The sequence below is a fragment of the Ambystoma mexicanum genome, chromosome 1p (assembly GCF_040938575.1).
Source record: "Ambystoma mexicanum isolate Mex_15411 chromosome 1p, UKY_AmexF1_1, whole genome shotgun sequence".
NCBI classification, from domain to species: domain Eukaryota; kingdom Metazoa; phylum Chordata; class Amphibia; order Caudata; family Ambystomatidae; genus Ambystoma; species Ambystoma mexicanum.
Genome location: NC_090921.1, coordinates 871,970,812 through 871,988,756, shown reverse-complemented (window position 1 = coordinate 871,988,756; position 17,945 = coordinate 871,970,812). Strand labels below are relative to the sequence as shown.

The window sequence follows — 17,945 nt, the reverse complement described above, 5'->3', positions numbered from 1 at the left end:
GCAATGCTTCATTAGATTAAATGAATTTGTACGCCAAGCAAGACTTTAAGTGTTGAAACTGTATTATGTACAGGCCTTTTGGCATTTATGGCAACAAAGTAAATGTCATTTACAGGCACATTTTGGAGTTTCACTTGCAAAGTGCTGCTTCTCCCTCTACACTCTATGTTTGCTTGCCATGGAGCCCACTGGCACATTTTCTGCAGTGTGTGCTCTATTCCACCACACATGCACCATAGGTGGCAGTTTATGCATCAGTCTTTTTGTGTGATGAAGAATGCGGTTTTGGAGGTTTTGGCGCGTACACGAGTTTTGCCGCCATTGTTGCTGTTTCTTGCACCATAATAGCAGAGTGATGCCGCATAATATAGATGAGTGGGTCAATACATCTCACACATAGCTCTTAAAAGGCATCTGTGTTTTTCTTCTGCTGCACACAGCTCCTTATGGACAGTGTTGCTGGGGACCCTTAGGGTACCACCGTACCCAAGCTTTTTTTAAATCAAAATGTTACCTCTTAGATCCACCTGCTGTGTTTCTTCTCCTCCTTCCCCCGTTTCTTTTTTTCTCTTCAACGTCTTGTAACTACGTAAGCCTGCTTGTAACAGCGCCACAATGCTCTGGGGCTGCTTGTGCGCTGTATATATATAATAAATAAATACAAATAAATATGATTTTTTTATATCTTCAAGTAAGAGATACTTAGTATCTGTCCCAAAACACTCTAGTCAGAGATTGGCACACACCACCTTCAGTTGAGTGCCAAAGGGATACCTAGTATCCCCCTTCTCTCTGGTCCTGTGATTCTTTAGTCACACAATCACCTAATTATTGCTGGTGGCAGTGGACGTGTTCTACAACTATTGTGTATTTTTTATACCGCAGGCTATATCGATAGCCTTGGTAGTGCTCAATAGGGTCACCCAAGTACCAACTTTGGGCCTCCCTTCTTTTTTCGCTATTACTAGCATGGTGGTCCTTTGTTAGCCCTTCTTCTACCATTCTGGAAGGGGGAGGTGTTAGGCAAAGTTTACATGCCGCACCCTCTGGGAACACCACAAACAACCCCGACCACAGGAACAGGAAACCCAACCCCTGGCACAAGCTTCCACCACAAAGCCCCGGCAGCGTGCCTAGCAGCCAGGCCCATCTCAAGAGGGGTCAATGCGAGCTGCAGGGGAGCCACACAGAGATTCACAGTGACAAGCGGTCAAACAAACTCCCACACACAAGGCTTCCCGAATAAACAAACATCAATGTATCTATCAGTCAGTCAGAATAAGCCCTCCTCAGAAGGGAGCAACATAACAGCAACACCCAAATACACCTCAAGAAACACACACCTCCAACATCTCCAAATCAGCAGATACCCCCCTGGGACGGCCCACAGACACCACCCACATCCCCAGGCAACCTCAATCGCTAGGGTGCCGGGGACATCAATACACCACGGTTGCATCCAGAATCACACAGCAATAAGTCAAAGGAAAAGGCCATTTAGAACATACAAGAGACCACAACCACTCCCAAGCAGGCAAACACCCTCAGATCCCCCAAACAAGAATCACCCAGTTATGTTTTCCACAGGCCTGTGTGCACGTTTTTACTGTGCAATGCTTTGTTTAAGAAATTGTGAGTTAAAGTGCCTCTTTTGTTTTTATAAATATTTAAGAACAATCCTACTGGTTTACTTGAATCTTATTTTCAAAAAATCGTCTTCCCATTTGATTGTGTACAGCGTAATATGGAGCTGCTGTTGAATGCATAATTGCTTGCAAAAAACATGCTTTTCCTCTGAAGTGACGGTACAGGCTTACATTCCCAGATACTGGAGCCAGAATGTATGATAATAGACAAACTTGAAAACACCCCCAATTGCCTGCAACATCCTTTATGATTGTTTCAAAGTATACTTTTATTAATTTGTAAGTCCAAAACATTCATGTAATTAGCATAAGCATTTAAGAAAGCCTGTAGCTAGCTTCTACAGCATTATCAGCTGCATATGTGAGAAGAGAAATGTTCATAATCTGGGTAAAAAGCATATTGTTATGCAGATTGAAAAATGCATCATACAAATCATTAGTGTATCAATTGAAAAGAAGTGGGTTGATGAATCTTCTTTGTCTAACACTTTTTTTTTACTGTGTCAGGAGAAGTTACATGCTGATCATTATCATATTTAATGAAAGCTGTATTTTGTGTGTGGATGGCAATCAATGTGTCAATAATATAATGCAGTATTCCAATATTACTTAATATCCATTATACTTTATAAGATCCGTTGTATTTCTCTGAATCCCATAGAATATAGAATTATTCTCTTAAATACATTTCACCGCATTTTAATGCAGGCGAGACCCCCACATCCCCACCATATGCCTCCCACTGTAATTAATCCCCTTACCCAACTACAATCTACATTTTGGCAAACTGCGTTTTAAAAAACGTGCTGTTTTGGTATTCGAGAAAATTGGCTTAGAGATGTTGGTACAATACCCTCAAATGTTTACCTCAATTCACTAAATGAAATGCATTTTACAGATCAATAAATGGTACTATAGCGATTCCCTTTTAATATAATGGAATTTTGCAGCAATTAAATATAAATTCAAGACATGCTCTTGGTTCACAGACATTCAACAAAACCCGACTGTACTTCACATAAAATGTTTGGTCTCGTTCACCTAGGTCCACACGCTGGATCCAATAACTTTACCAAAACATTTAAATTCGGTGTAAAGAAGAGATATCAGCTTATGACTTGATTTAGGGTTTCTATTGCCTTTTGCATAAAAGGGAACTATTATTTCAAACTTACAAGAGGAAGGATATTAATTAATTTCAATCATAACATTAAATACATTGGCTAAAGTAAACCCCCATACCACAGCTGTGAACTTGTAAACATTGATACACATATGGTCTGCCACATGGCTCTTGTTTGATTTCAGTGAGTAAATAGCTATTAGCACCTCACCTATAATTATCATAGGGAAAACATTATAATGTTGTGTATGTGATACCTCGTCACTGGAAAATGCTAAATCCTAAGAGGAGTCAATTGGATTTTCTTACACTTGCAGTCAATGGGAAACCGCATACACTGTAGGACTCCCATCAGCCTGTCTGATGAATCATTGCCTCTACATATTTCATATAGACAAATCATAGGATAAGGCAATCAACCATTCTAACCCTCCATATAATAACCTACATGTTGCCTTAGATTCTCCCACAGCTGTTTAGCCATGATATTGAAAAAGCATAGAATTTCCAAACACCTGTGTATGGGCGCGATATAAATTAAATATCATATCATAGGTGAACAATGGCTTTCACAATCCTTCAAGTAAAACCTAAATATATAAGAAGCTTAAAGAACACCCCGTCTTTGTATTCAAGAATGTCAATCATTTATGTTTGCAATTTGGCCAGACATATAAATCGTTTTTTCTTTCACAATTCTAAAGTTTAAGTGACCCTTTTTGGTTTTCTTCAGAAGACACAACTAAAATTGTGTTATTAATCTGCCTTGAGAAAGTGATGATAGTGTGAAACACGTGTTTCCTGTCATTTGTTATATGCTTTAAGAGACATCATCTAAAAATTGTAAATGAACAATAATAATGAAAGTTTACATAAAATGTTCAAACAACGGATCGAGTGCATTATTGGTTGAACACTTTTTTTGCAAAGGAGTGCAAATGATTTACCATGAATACCATGATTCTAAATATAACGTATGACTGTTTCACTCAATCATTGACATTATATGCCCAGATAGGTATGCATTTGACAGGTACTTCATATGTCCGGTTATCTTCAGTGTCAAATAATGCCATAGTTTATACGATACTGGCATTATATCCTTTATTATTCATACTATTTGCCAGGTGTTGCCAGATGTACTAATGAGAATATTAGCCAGCTACTGGCACCATAGTCGAATGTATTCTCACCGTTTGCTAGATATTGGCCTGTATGGCAAGGTACGACCCTTTCTGGGAAACAATCACATAGTCATGTCCTCTCGGTAGTCACAACGTTTTTGAGTTATACGCCCAAGTGCTTGCACAGTTTTCCAGCTATTGCATTCACATGTGGAGGCTCTCATATGACTGCTCAGGTATAGATTCATATGCCAAGGTACTTATTTGTATTTGTATTTACTGATTTATAGAGCGCCTTACACCAAAGCGCTGTACAGTGGAACAACTTAATACATAAAAACATAAACAATATAACAGTGGAAGCAAAATTACAATATGAATCAATCAACAAAACAGTGAGAAGAGCAATTAACTGAAGGGGATAGGGAGGATAGGGGAGTGGGACTGGGTAGAGGGGGAGGGGTGGTGATGAGTAGGAGGAGGGAAGGGGGAGGGTGAGAGTGGGGAGGAAGAGGAGGGGGGTGATAGTCAAGGGGAACGAATAAGGAGGGAAGGGATGAAGAAGGGGGGAGGGGTTTCAAGGAGGAGAATGGAGGAAGAGAGATTTAAGGGAAGTGCGGAATGAGGTGAAGGTGGGGGTAGAGCGGATTGCAAGAGGAAGGGAGTTCCAGTGCAGAGGCGCTAGGAGTTGGAAGGAGCGGAAACGGGAGGAGGCACAGGGGGACGGAGGTACAGTGAGAAGGAAATGGTCAGTGGACCGAAGGGAACGGAGGGGGAGTAGAAAGAGAGAAGGGAGGAGAGATAAGGAGGAGAGAGACTGTGGAGAGATTTGAATACAAGGCAGAGAAAGTGAAATTTAAGTTGGGAGTGAAATGGAAGCCAGCCAAGGGAAAAGAGGGAAGTAGAGATGGAGTCCCGGGAGGTAAGGAGACAGAGAGTACGAACAGCATAGTGGGAGATGGATTTGAGGGGGGTAAGATGAGAAGTAGGTAGTCCAAAGAGTAGGGATGAGCAGTAGAAGAGGCGGGAGAAGATGAGGGAGGAGATTAAGAGTTTGGTAGCATGGAAGGTGAGAGATGGACGGATTTTACGAATATTGAAGAGGTGGTAGCGACAGGTGCCAGAAGTGAGAGAAATATGTTGGGAGAAGGAAAGCGAGGAGTCAAAGTGAACGCCTAAATTACAAGCATGGAGAGAGATAGGGAGATTAGAGGGAGGAAAGTGAATGAATGGGGGAGGAGAGGAAGGGGGAAGAGAGTTGGAGGGAAAAATTACGACTTCGGTCTTGTCAGTGTTAAGAGAGATAAAGCGGGAAGACATCCAGTTCTTTATGGCAGTAAGGCAGGAAGAAAGTTTTTGGTGAAGGTCAGTTGAGAAGGAGGAGAAAGAGAGAAAGAGTTGAGTGTTGCCAGCATAGAAATGGTGGGAGATGCCAAACGAGGAGATAACAGGGGCAAGGAGGGAGGTGTAAAGAGAGAAGAGGAAAGGTCCAAGCACCGAACCTTGGGGTACGCCGTATTCAAGACGATGGGTAGGAGAGGACCGGCCACCCCAGGAGACAGTAAAGGAGCGGGAAGAGAGGTAAGAGGATAACCAGTTGAGAACAGAGCCTTTGTACCCAAAGGAGGAAAGAGTGTGGAGAAGGAGGGGATGATCGACAGTGTCAAAGGCAGCGGAGAGATCAAGGAGAATAAGGATAGAGGAGTGCTTGGAATGTCGAGCAGAGAGGAGGGAGTTAAGGATATAGGTGAGAGCAGTTTCAGTTGAATGTTTGGGACGGAAGCCAGATTGGGAGGGGGGTAGGAGAGAGACATTAGTGACAAAAGATGATAACTGAGAGAAGGTGAGGCACTCGAGAAGCTTGGAGAGGAATGGAAGAAGAGAGATAGGTCAGAAGTTAGAGGTGAGAAGGGGATCAGCAGAAGGTTTCTTCGGAATAGGGATGATCGTGGCATGCTTGAAAGTGGAGGGAAAGGTTGCTGAGGAGAGACAGATGTTGAAGAAGGAGGTTGGCTATTGCCATCATACAGTAAGATATTCACACCAAATGATATGTTTTGTCATCATTTGGCCAGATGTTCAACCCATTTGTGATCTACTGCCATCAAATTTCCAGGTACTCATACATACTCTGAGTTAGTATATGACTAAGGAAGCACCCACTGACAAGCATCTCTTAACAATGCTTCCAGGCATGATTTCTTGACCCACTCAGCATTTCCTACTCTTGACTACAATCATGAACTCATAGAGTAGCACAAGTGACATACTCAATGACATCATAGATTACATCACACGAGGCAGCATAGTTGACAAAACCAAAGATATCAGACTTTACCATTGCCACAATAAAACCAAAGAATTTCAAAGTTCCATTATCCAATAAAAGTTCCCTGTTCACTTTGCTATTGACCCAGAAAATTGTTCACTGGCAACTTTCCATTGCCTGAGAAATTTCCTCCTGCCACTTTTCTAATATTTCTACAATATTTCCCCATGTCACTTCCTCAGTGCACTCAGAACCCTGAAACTCATGCACTTCTGCTTGTGGCCCCAAATATTGCCCAATGCAACTTTTCTCTTCCCTAAAAGAAGTCCTTTGTAGTACTTTCTGACAAGGACCTGGCAAAAGTAAAGTCGGGGTGTTAGGACTAGTCCCTAGGCCCAGTCCTCTAGGACAGCCCCATAATTGCATCATATGACAGCACGTATCGAGTGCCATTCTGGTCTCGAAAGGGGATTGCATCTTGGCTCAAGGACCAATATGTCTAAACACCCCGCTGAGTTCACAACAGCCCCCGAAACCACAAAACATAAAGTACTGCTGTTAGCTGGCTGAGCAGATCCTCGCTAGACCCAATCTGCTAGGCTGGTCAGGTAAAGGCAAGGGGCATTTATGGGGTGAACACATATACACAGGCTCCTTTCCTTTTCTGGATGTGAAGCTCAGGCTGGGTATCAGGGCCAGATGTAAGCTCAATCGCAACTTGTGTGGGTGGGTGCTGAGTTCATCCAAACTACCTTGCTCCTCATTTCACATATTGCTAAAGAAAATAAGGTGGTCTTGCTAAATATTGCGTTCCATTCATGCTATACCGCTTTTTCTGTGTTCTGGTACCTTAAAAAGTCATAGTGGAGATTTTATATTTTGTTTAAAAAATGTCCATTTTACTATTCCAATCCTGATGTTCATGAAGTTGCTACCATCTATTGCTACCTTAGGGAATCCAATAAAAGATATCAGATGAATTATTTATCGATTTGTACATATAATAATGAACTCTTCTCATGCAAATATTCAAATAAAGTGGTTGATGTTATGGTTATGAGTATGAAAAAAGCCATGTTTGCTTCAATGCAGTTAATATGGCTGATTATGTGCAGTCGTGTTTGTAGGCTGTAGGTCTCCTGATATTTCATGGATATGTTCCAGGTGCCATTGGTTCCTAATTTAATAGAAGTTTGCTTCTGGCCAGCGACAGTGCATCCATTTTCATTTGTCTGCAAGTAACGAGTTTGATTGAGAATTTATTTTATCTTCTCATGTATTTAAATTTCATGATTCATAGGACAGGTAAACAGATCATATTAATAAACTGCAGTATCGACAATAGTGGAATTTTAATAACACATACAGTCAAAATAGTGAGGATAGTGAACAATCTGAGGTAGAGCGGGTATGAAGGATGAAGGAGAAGAAAATGAGGGAGATGGAATGTTGGATGCCGTGTGCAGAAGGTAAAATCTTGTTGCCAATGGAATAGGTAAAACAAGAAGAACATGTAGAAAAGGGACAAGTGAAGAATTGAGGAACAGGTGAAAATGTCGAACACAATGGGCAAGGTGTGGCTTGCTAGTTGAATGAGGCAGAGAGCAGTGGCCGTGACCATAGAGCATATGCCTCCTGCTTCAGTCACAGAAAGACAGATAATTGGATTAGCAGTGATATAACTCACGCACACAATGGTTCACTAGAACATTTAATGTGTTTGCCACCCAGGCCCTTCAGGTCTTAATTCCACACTCCAGTATCCAGGAGTTGGAAAATACAAAAGATACAGGGGTATTTATGGCTGCCACTAGTTGCAGAGGTCTAGGAGCATCTATCTAGAGGTCTCTCTCATCCTGCCTCTGGCACAGAAAAGAGAGTTTGAGTGTGGACATGAGGACATTTTGTAGTGTTTGTGGAAGAGAGAGACATGTCGAGTGGCCTGTACTCTTAACATCAATTTTGTACGTTTAGGTTGGAGACTTATTGGGAATTGTTTTCGTAAGACAATCCAAGTGAGTGGGATGGGCAGGTGCCTTCTGATCGAGACACCTTCATTCTTAAACCTGAATGTATGATGAGGGTGGCGCTGCACCAAATGAAACCTTTTTCTTCTCCGTTGCAGTGCCAGCTGGTATGTACAGTGTGTGCAGCCAGAGATTGATCCACTCTGTCTCTACTACAAGGGAATCGTAGATTGCAACATGTCTACTTTTAATCCACCCTAGGGAATTGTGACTCCTTCTCTGGTGCCAGAATAGTGGGAGACTGAGGTACAGCCATGTTGCTATAATAAATGACCCCTTATGATTCCATATGAAAAGATGTAGCAATGTTCAGAATCTTCCATCCCCCATACTGGTAGCAGGGACAGAAGTGTGGTGGGGGATATTCTATTTTGCATACAAGTGGTATTGGGGAAGTAGGCATCTGCCAAGTCTGTGAAAGTAATCATATTTAGAATCATAATGTCAGTGTCCACCATTTGTGCATGAGACCAGAGCTATATATAGATGGCCACTTCTGAGCACATGTTCTATACCAAGAGCAAATTCCTTGTGTTGGGTGCATAACATAGGCATGACAGCCAATTGTGATTCCCTTATCTCGATAACTGTGTCCTATTATCCTTCCTTTTTTTCTAATGGCTCCCTGATCAATTTGGATGCATGTTTCTTCAGAACTAATCAAAGGCTAATTTGTGTTAATCCTACTGGTACAATGGAAATTCATGATTCTATTAATGGCGTGGAGGCAAGTATTATACATGTCTATTTTCTTTTTAATATATATATAAGCAAAGGAAAACAAGGTTACAGAAGAACTACTGCTCCGATAATCCCATGATCAATGTCCACCTTGTATGTGTCCTCCAATCTTCAGCCAGTCTGTCCTACAAAATCCTCCTGCCGACACCCTACTTCCTCTTTCCTGCTGGCAACACATCAACAGCACAACACATCTGTCACCTGATGGAAAATACACAATTGGCCCAGGGTATGGAAATCTCCATGATCCTCAGAAAAATGTTTGACCATCTTTGTCACCAACATCTACATAGAGATTTTGGAGGTCAGACATGGTCCACATTTTTTTACTTTAATAAAGTAAAGAAAATGCCTCACCTAACCCTATTTGCTGCGGTGAAGTTTGCCTACTCCTGAAAAATTAGAAACTTTGTTTTTCAGGATGTCCTATACATATCAAATGATGTCCTCTGCCCAGACCTTTGCGATTGTACCAACTGGCCCTAATACTATCACTGTCCTTTGGTTTGTGCTGGCTCGCCCTTGACCCCTTGTCCAAAGTGTCTCTTGAAATGCTTCTTGAGAGTTCTCATGACTTTTGCCTGCTTGTACAGTTCACAACCAACACGTTCTTTAGTTTTCAATATATTCAAAATGGGTGGAGACCTGAACACCTCTGAAAAGTATGTATTAACTGAAACAGTTGAAAATCAAATTAATTCAGTGAGCTGTTTGGATTTGTAAGCTTTTCAAGAGTCCAAATGATGTTTCTTCTTCACCCCCCGACCCCGGCAGGGTTTCATAGCCTCTTGCAGATGAAGGATTTTTGGGATCCAGCTTGAAACAGCAGACTCTAGTTGAAGGTCCGGTGTGCTCTGATTTTCTACCCTCTCTGAGTGGTTGTGGTTCACAGCCCTGACTGAGGAATTGGCTCTCCTTTGGATCTTCCCTTATTTCTGAATCCAGGGCGTTCTGTTTCCTTCACCTTTCTAGTACACCCCTTAATTTTGCAGTTTCAGATTCTCCTCCTTTGGGTGCTTCATTTTTCTTCTGATTTCTAGTAACCACATCTAGAGTATGGGACTTTTTCTCCCCTTCTTTGGGATTTTCCTTAGGTTCATATTTCACCTAACCCCTCACTTGGTTTTGCATTCTTTTTCACCCCCTTTGGGACTGTCTATTTATCTCAGGGCCCTGATACCCCCACTAGGTTCTTTCATTACTTCCCTCGATTTTGTCTTAGCATACTTCTCTTTTGGTATGCCCCAGAGATCAATTACCCTCCTCCCACTCCTCAGCATGAACTGCATACCTGTGTTCCTGCTGTGTGCATCCAGGGGGGGGGGGGCTGCTCGGATTGCATCTGAACTGTTCTTCCTGGGTCGTCTGTTAGTTGATGTTTCTTCTTTGATTGGGCATCATGATTCAAATGCTCCTGGGTGCAGGGTTGGAAGTGGTTCAGTCTTCCACCACTGTAAACCTCAGAACTTAGAACTCACAACCCCTCTGTGCTTGGTGGCATTCGAAATACTTTCTGCCCACCACACATGGCATGTGGTCTCACCTCCAGGCACGCTTGTCTCTGTGCTGCAGCCTAGATGCTGGCTGTGAACAGAATTTCACAAGCTGGCCCTCTCCTCGCTGTGGATTGGCTTTCCAATGGCTCCTCCCCTGCAGGTCAGGCTCCCTGACCTTTAGTCCTCTTCATGTAACGAAAGGCACACGACCATTGGTCCTGTGGGTCAGGCCTAAAGGAGAGGTCAAAAGCACAACCAAGCACATTTAAAGGTCCCACTACATTGTCATTATTATGCGTTCCCAAATAGGCTGAAAACATGTGAGCCATTGATACTAAGGGAGATGGGTAGGCTTGTTCAATGCGGAGTCCTTGTCCACTTAGGGGGTGTGTCACCCCAGTGAGATCCCACTTGCCCTGTCCCCTAGGGAGTGTTTTCCATAGTGTGCTCACCTTCCTAGTCTCAAAGGTGGCAGCTCCCACTTTGGGAGAAGGGACACATTCCTTGGATTTGTCACATACGCCTTCCATTAAATGGAAAACAATTGAGAAAATGTACATCCTCTTGCTCTTTACCTTTTTTTGATGTTCTACAGAGAAGCAAGAAGGTAGCAGGTATAGAAACCACCTCAACACTCAGGCATTTGAATGCTTCTGGAGACTCATCTAGGTTAAAGGAGAATGATCTGTGACCAGTGAGCATTTCCATGAGGTTAGATAGCAGCTCAGACTGTTAACAGCCCATTTGATGGCAAGGGCCTAGTTCTACGGTGGCTTTGGCTTTCTCTCGGGGGAACATTACCTACTGATATATTGGACAGGATGTTGTCATACATCATGTAGTTTGGATAGTACTGACCCCAGACCTGCTTTGGATGTGTCTGCCTGTAAGGTGAATTCACAATTTGATTGATTGATTGATTTGTTTATTTATAGAGCACCTTACACCAAGGCACTCATATCCAGAAAAGGTTCCTCACAAAGAATGGTTATTAGTCCATCACCACTCCTCTGACCCTAGCAGGTCCAATTGAACTTATTCGATTTGGAATCTTTGAGCTTATCAGTGAGGTTTGCAGTTAGGGCTGAGTAGTTAAAGATAAATCTCCTATAATATCCAGTCAACCCCAGAAAAGCTTGAAGGTATCATTTGGTTTTAGGGGGAGAGGTCAAGTTCACTGGCATTACTTTTTCTTTGGTCTGGTGATAAGACTGTCGCAGTGAAATAGCCCAGACGTTTTATGGCATTTTGGGGGAGATGACATTTTTTAAAATTGTCTCAGAGATATAGGTGAAATACGTGTTCCGCCCAGCTGTTACTATGAATGACAATGTCAGCAAGGTAGGCACCTGCAAAATCAGAGTAGGGTTTGAGCACTTCATGCATAAACTTCTGAAAGGTGGCCAGGGCACAGTGAAGAACAAAAGGAAGGACAGTGAATTGAAACAACCCATGAGGGGTGGAACAGGCAGTCTTCTCTTTATCAGACAAATTGAGTGGAACTTGCCAGTAGTGTTTGGGAAGATCTAATGAGGAATTATATTGGACATTCCACAACCTTTCAATTAGCTTGTGTACTCTTGACATAGGGTAATTGTCAAAGATGGAGAGTGAGTTGAGCTTTCTGAACTCAATACATCACCAAGACACATCAAGCTTGGCTACCAGCATGCTTTTGGAGGGTTCTAGCACCCCTAATTTTAACATATTTGTGATCTCTTCTTGGGTGGTATTTCTACATTCCTCCAGGATACAATAGGATTTTAAATGTATACTCTGTCCCTGGGGAGTACGTATATAATGGAAGACTTTCTTTACCCTCCCTGGTTCCTCAGAATAAAACTTGGATAACTAATTTAACAGGTCATGGAGGTCCCGTTTTTGGGTAGCACTCAGCTTTTCTGGAATCAAACTGAGTTTATGCTCTTCCCCTCCCAAAAAAGTGGTCTGCTCCACTGGATTGACCATCCATGCTTTAAAGCGGTAAGATAATTATACTCTGATACCAACATAAAAATTCCCCTGGACTGCAAGGGCACCCTATCGAAACCAATAAACACTGAACAAGGTGTCAAACAAGGTTGCCCCTTAGGTGCAGTCCTTTCAATTTCTTTACATCCGACGTTGGTAATGCTCTCAGCAACACAACATCTTTCCCACCAAGACTGAATGGAAACTTGGTTGATTGGATCCTATATGCTGATGATATAGTCCTCTTAGATTTAACCCGGATAGGCCTACAACGAAAATTGCATGCCTTGCAAGAGTACATCAACAATAATGGTCTCGAAATTAATTCCTTAAAGACAGAGATTCTGCAATTTAAGAATTTATGTGGCCAAAAAAGAAGATCGAATGATAAATTCCAATGGAAAACTGGCAGTAAGAACTTGAGGAGAGACAGCCAGACAAGATACCGCAGTGTGACGATAAGCTCAAGCATTAACGACGATCCCATGGCAAAAGTAATCCACTCTTCCGGCATTAATTCATGGAGCCGAGACTCTGTTCGGATGTTCCTATAAGGTATGGGAGGCGTGCGAATACATGTTTTGGAAAAAGATCTTATACCTGCCTAATGGAACCAACCCCGATGGCATGTATCAGATTGAGCTGGGACTTAGGTCAATAACTGCCAAAGTTTTGTGGAACTCACTCTCCCTATGTAGAAAAGTGTACGGCAGGGATTACATCGCAAAATTCCAAATACTGAAAAAAGCCTTTGATAAAGGCGATCGAACGATACAAGGAATGTGGGAGAAGAATTGTTTAGATTTGATTGAAATGCTAAACACAACAAAAGGCACGCTATGGTGCAATCCCAACGGGGTCAATAGAAAGCTCTGGCAATGGGACTGGCTGCAAATGATACAACAAAGAAGCCTCCACAAATGTATGCAGCTGGTACCGCCCAAACACCTTGGGTAAATATCTGACTAAATTCCCGGACAGATCCTCACGGGATCTCTTCTTAAGATTTAGATTGAACCAACTTGAAACAAAGGAAATCCTAAAATTAAGGAAAATAAATTTGGAGAATGATACCGCTTGTACGCTCTGTCGAACTGCAGAGGAAAATCACAAACATTTAGTGCTCTACTGTCCTGCTTTACGAGACCTGAGAACAACTCTACTGGGATCAGAAATCAGGAAAAAATCAACTTGGTGCAGCGAGCAATGGTGGGCTGCCATTTTTGAGGGCACAAACAATAAACTAACTTATGCCTTGATATATTTTCTGAAGAAGATACTAGGAATATTACAGACTGAGAATTCTGTCTCTGGATCCCACACTACGAGTGGTACAGAGTGTGCTAACTGAGGCTGGGGCATAATCATCTACAGCTCCGACAGCGCTACAGTACAACTAAAAATAGTGGGTTACATGATAACCAAAACAACCAAATGAATGTTCACAGATGAAATCTGCTTCATAGAAGAGCAAGCAGAACTGAAATAAAGGAACTTGTCTTCTCGTGTTGTAATATTGTATTTTCTTTTTCAGTGTTCTTTTCTTTTTAAAAGTTTGTAATGAACTGTACAAAAAAATTAAAAATTTTAAAAAAGCAGTTAATATGATAGACCAGTCTTTTCTGCCACCTCTCAGGTTGTAAGGCTATGCCATTTAAGAATCCTTTCTTCTCCAAGATCATATGTGGGCCACAGTATTTTGATATCATCTTGTTCTCTGATGTTGGTAAGAGTAAGAGAACCAAGACTGAATCCCCTACCGAAAAATATCTTGCTACTGCCTGTCAGTTCCTGCAACCTGGAAAGATATTGGTGTACAATTTCTCTTACTCCCTTCATGTGAGACTTAAGCTTGTGGGTGGTTTGCGATATAGATAGGGCAGCCTAATCCCTCTCTTCCCAGGTCTCTTTGACCATATGCAAAACACCCCTGGGTTCCCTTCCATATAGGAGCTCCAAAGGGGACTATTCCAGGGAGGGTTGGGGAGTTTTCCTTTCAGCAAAAAGGACCCAGAGGATCATCAGGTCCACTGCTACCGCCTTGAGAACACTAGCACATCCAGTCTGCCCAAGCAGATATATATGACCAAAGAGTACTGGCGGCCTAGGATTCTTTGTCGAGCGCAGAGTCCATTCCAAAAATGACTTATGGAGCCGAACGTTCCCAGGATCTTGCCAAGTGATCAATCGCAGGGCTCTGACCAGAACTAGTGGATGTGATTCTCCAGCTGTTCCTCATAAGATGCAAGAAAGGATTGGAACTAACCGTGGAACATCTATTAGCACCTATAGAATAAGCAGTTATAATGCCTGGAACTGCCATAATGGGGACTGCACAACCAACATGGCAGCCTAGACCTATACCTGGAGAGAAGTGTGTGAATGCTTGAAAATGGAGAAAAAGCATAAACTATTTACCTTTTCCAGTCCTGTGAAAATACATTCATCACCAGGCACTCTGCATTCAATCATCAGCTTTAAAACTTTGAAAGCTGTGTTTTGAGGTCAGAAGCAAAGAGTCAGTTCCGTAGTGGATCCCTCAGAACCTGAAGGCTGAGGAAGACCTTGGGTGGCAGCTGCCAGTTAACAGGATCCCACCAACACCACCAACACTGATCTGCAATCAGATTGGATACACCAGGACTGAGAACTACTTGTATCTTGAGCTGTTGAGGAAGGAAAACTTCCAGAACCAAGTTGCCAGATCTGAGAGATCCTTGAACTTTGTACCTTCCATCCTCATCTGAGCTCTATGCACAACCCCTCTTGATACTACCAGGCGTCCAATCATCCTCACCCCCACTACTGTCCATCTGCACTGCCTCCAATCACTCTGTCTACAGCCTCACGCTATCTACTCTTATTGGCCCACATGGCTAACCTATGGAAGGTAACTTTAACTATGGCTACCTTCTTACCCCTACTCAATTCCCTAACACACACAAAGTTCCTTCCCCCTCTTAAGCCCGACTGGCCCCCGCTGAATTTTAACATTGAAGCTTCAACAAGCAACTACTGCCCCCTCTCTCCAATACAATGGATCCAACTTTACGCCTCCCGGCCTACTCCAAATCAACCATGCCCTGTGAGCATTAGAAATGCTAGACTAGCATCTTGTTTAAAAAATACTTGGTTGTTCAACACTCGCTGCAAAACTCTCTTGTGCGACAATACCCCGCTTACTAGGTCCATAATAGTCAACCTTGAATGTAATAATACCAACAACATCTTGCCTTCAAAGGTAACCAAACTCCCACGCAAAAAAAGTACACCCTTTGCTGATGCACTTCATATAAAGGAGCCCGGTCCTTGACTGCTCACGCAATAGACATAGCAAACCCCTCTCTTCCAATCACCTAGACTTCCTAGCAATCACTGAACCCTGGTTACTCCTGGCAGCAGGCCTAACGCTCTCTCTAACTTTACCTGAAAACTATACAATCCTCAGAGCAGATAGAGATTCCAGCAGAGGTGGGGGAGTCACATTTATCGCAAAAAAACAGTTAGGCCTCAAAGAATTTTCCAAAGAACCATTCTCCTCTGGAGAACTTCTCTCGTTTAAACTCCACCTATCAGCGGCACGTAGCGTTTTGATACACCTTCTGTATAGATCCCCTGGCCCAATATCGTCCTTCAAGGAAGACATCACACACCTTCTCACCCGGAACACCAAACTTGGCTCCCAAATAATGTCACTGGGAGATCTAAACGTAGGCCTCCATGACACAAACAATGTTAACGCAGCAGCCTTAGAGAACACTCTTTCAGAGCTAGGCTTCTCACATCGTATCATCGGCCCAACAGATAAGAAAGGAAGAACCCTGGACTGGTTAGCTGCCATGGTGTTTGCCCCCAGACATCAGGAGCAGACCAGCCTGCCCCAGGTACTGGCACCTATGGGGACCTTTAAGGCCCCAAAGGATTGCCTAAGGGCTTCCTGGACTCAGTCCTGGCGCCTTTGGTGCCAGGCTCACACTGCCCTCTCAAGCAAGGTAGTTTGCAGGGGAAGAGGAATCACGTGCAACCCAGTCTGAGGCATTCTGGAGGGACTACTTTACCTGGGACTACTTTGATAGGGTGTGGTTGGAGTGACTACTTCACCTTGGGACTACTTCTTGAGGCTATATAAACCACACCCTCAGAACAGAACACGCTTCCCGTTATTTTGTACTCCTGCAGCGTAACGCTCACTGTGTCTGCTAGCTTCAGCCCGGTCTTCCGCCACGCCCATCCAGGTCTTCACAAACCGCTGCCTGTAAGGAAGGAAAGGAAGAAAGAGGAGAAAAAAAACAAGGCTCTTACCTGACACTCCAGCTCGATTGCTCTGGAGCCTCCGCATCTGCTGAACAGAAAAGGAAACACCAGGTTAGCCACACAGAGCAAAGGACCACGTTAAAGACATTGCAACACTGCGCAGTGCTAATATTCACCAGAAGGCTGCTCACTCTTGCAATCCATTGAAGCACCATCACGCGAATGCCGCTCCACAGCTGCCGCACCTGCCGAACAGAAAAGAAAGCATCAGGTTAGCTGCGCAAAGGGAAAAGGCCTCATTAAAGACATTTCAATCTTATGCAGTGCTAATACTTGCCTGAATGCTGCACTCTTTGCGGTACCTCGAGACACCTTCACGCAATCTTCACTCCAGAGGCACCACACCAGAATAGAAAAGGAACAGCAGGTTAGTTTCTCAGAAGAACAATTTGCTGTTAAGACATTATCGCATTGCGCTAGTGTGGAAACTCGCCTTGGAATTCTGCTCACCATTTTCGGAGAGGAATCACTCTTTGTTAGATGCACCAAAGGGGAACCTGCAAAGAAAAAGGCACAGGTGCGAACTTTTGGCAACTTGAACTCTAAAGCAATCTATACCAAGGAGTATTGGCATAAAGACTTACCCACTGAGTCATAGTTGTCTGGAACTCTTCAGTAATCTGCAGGATCAGTAAAGTAACTAGATCCTTGAACTGCTACGCACCCCTGCATACAGTTGCAGGATGGAGAGTCCTCCATTCATAACACTAAGGTGAGACATAGTAGAAGGGTGCATAAGGAGACCACGGGAAGTCGGTCCTCCTCCTTATGGCTAGTTAACATCTCATTTCAACATTTTAGGCAAATCTTCTTTCGTGACAGAAGGGCAAAACAGAGAGGGCACGTGGAGTCATTCATCACTCCACTACGTGTGACGCTGGTGGAGACAGTTACCGTCCAACTTCGTTCGACACCCCTGTGGAGACCAGGTGAGCGTAACATTAGCAGACTTAAACTGTAACGCCAAGATCTTGTCCAATTCTCTCTGTGCCTGGTCTGAACACCATATCATATCCTTTACCATCCAGGATAACTGGTTCTCAAACCCCAATGTCACACAAGCGCCTGACGCGAAACAATCGTATTTCACTGTGGAGAACTTTCTTCCCCTACTTCAGCCCATCACCGACCTTCCAAAGTGCTTAGACAATGACCCGGCACATCTAGTGGATCTGTATACCCATATCATACTCCAATCTTTAGATCAAATCACTCAGCTAAAAATGAAAAAAAA

The 17,945-nt window shown here is 43.1% G+C and overlaps 1 protein-coding gene across 1 annotated transcript in view; it reads left to right on the top strand.

The window, feature by feature from the left end:
* The window catches only part of VAT1L (vesicle amine transport 1 like), a 1,329,730-nt gene that overhangs the window by 1,255,353 nt on the left and 56,432 nt on the right, over positions 1-17,945 (top strand). The gene's annotated exons all lie outside the window — the stretch shown is intronic.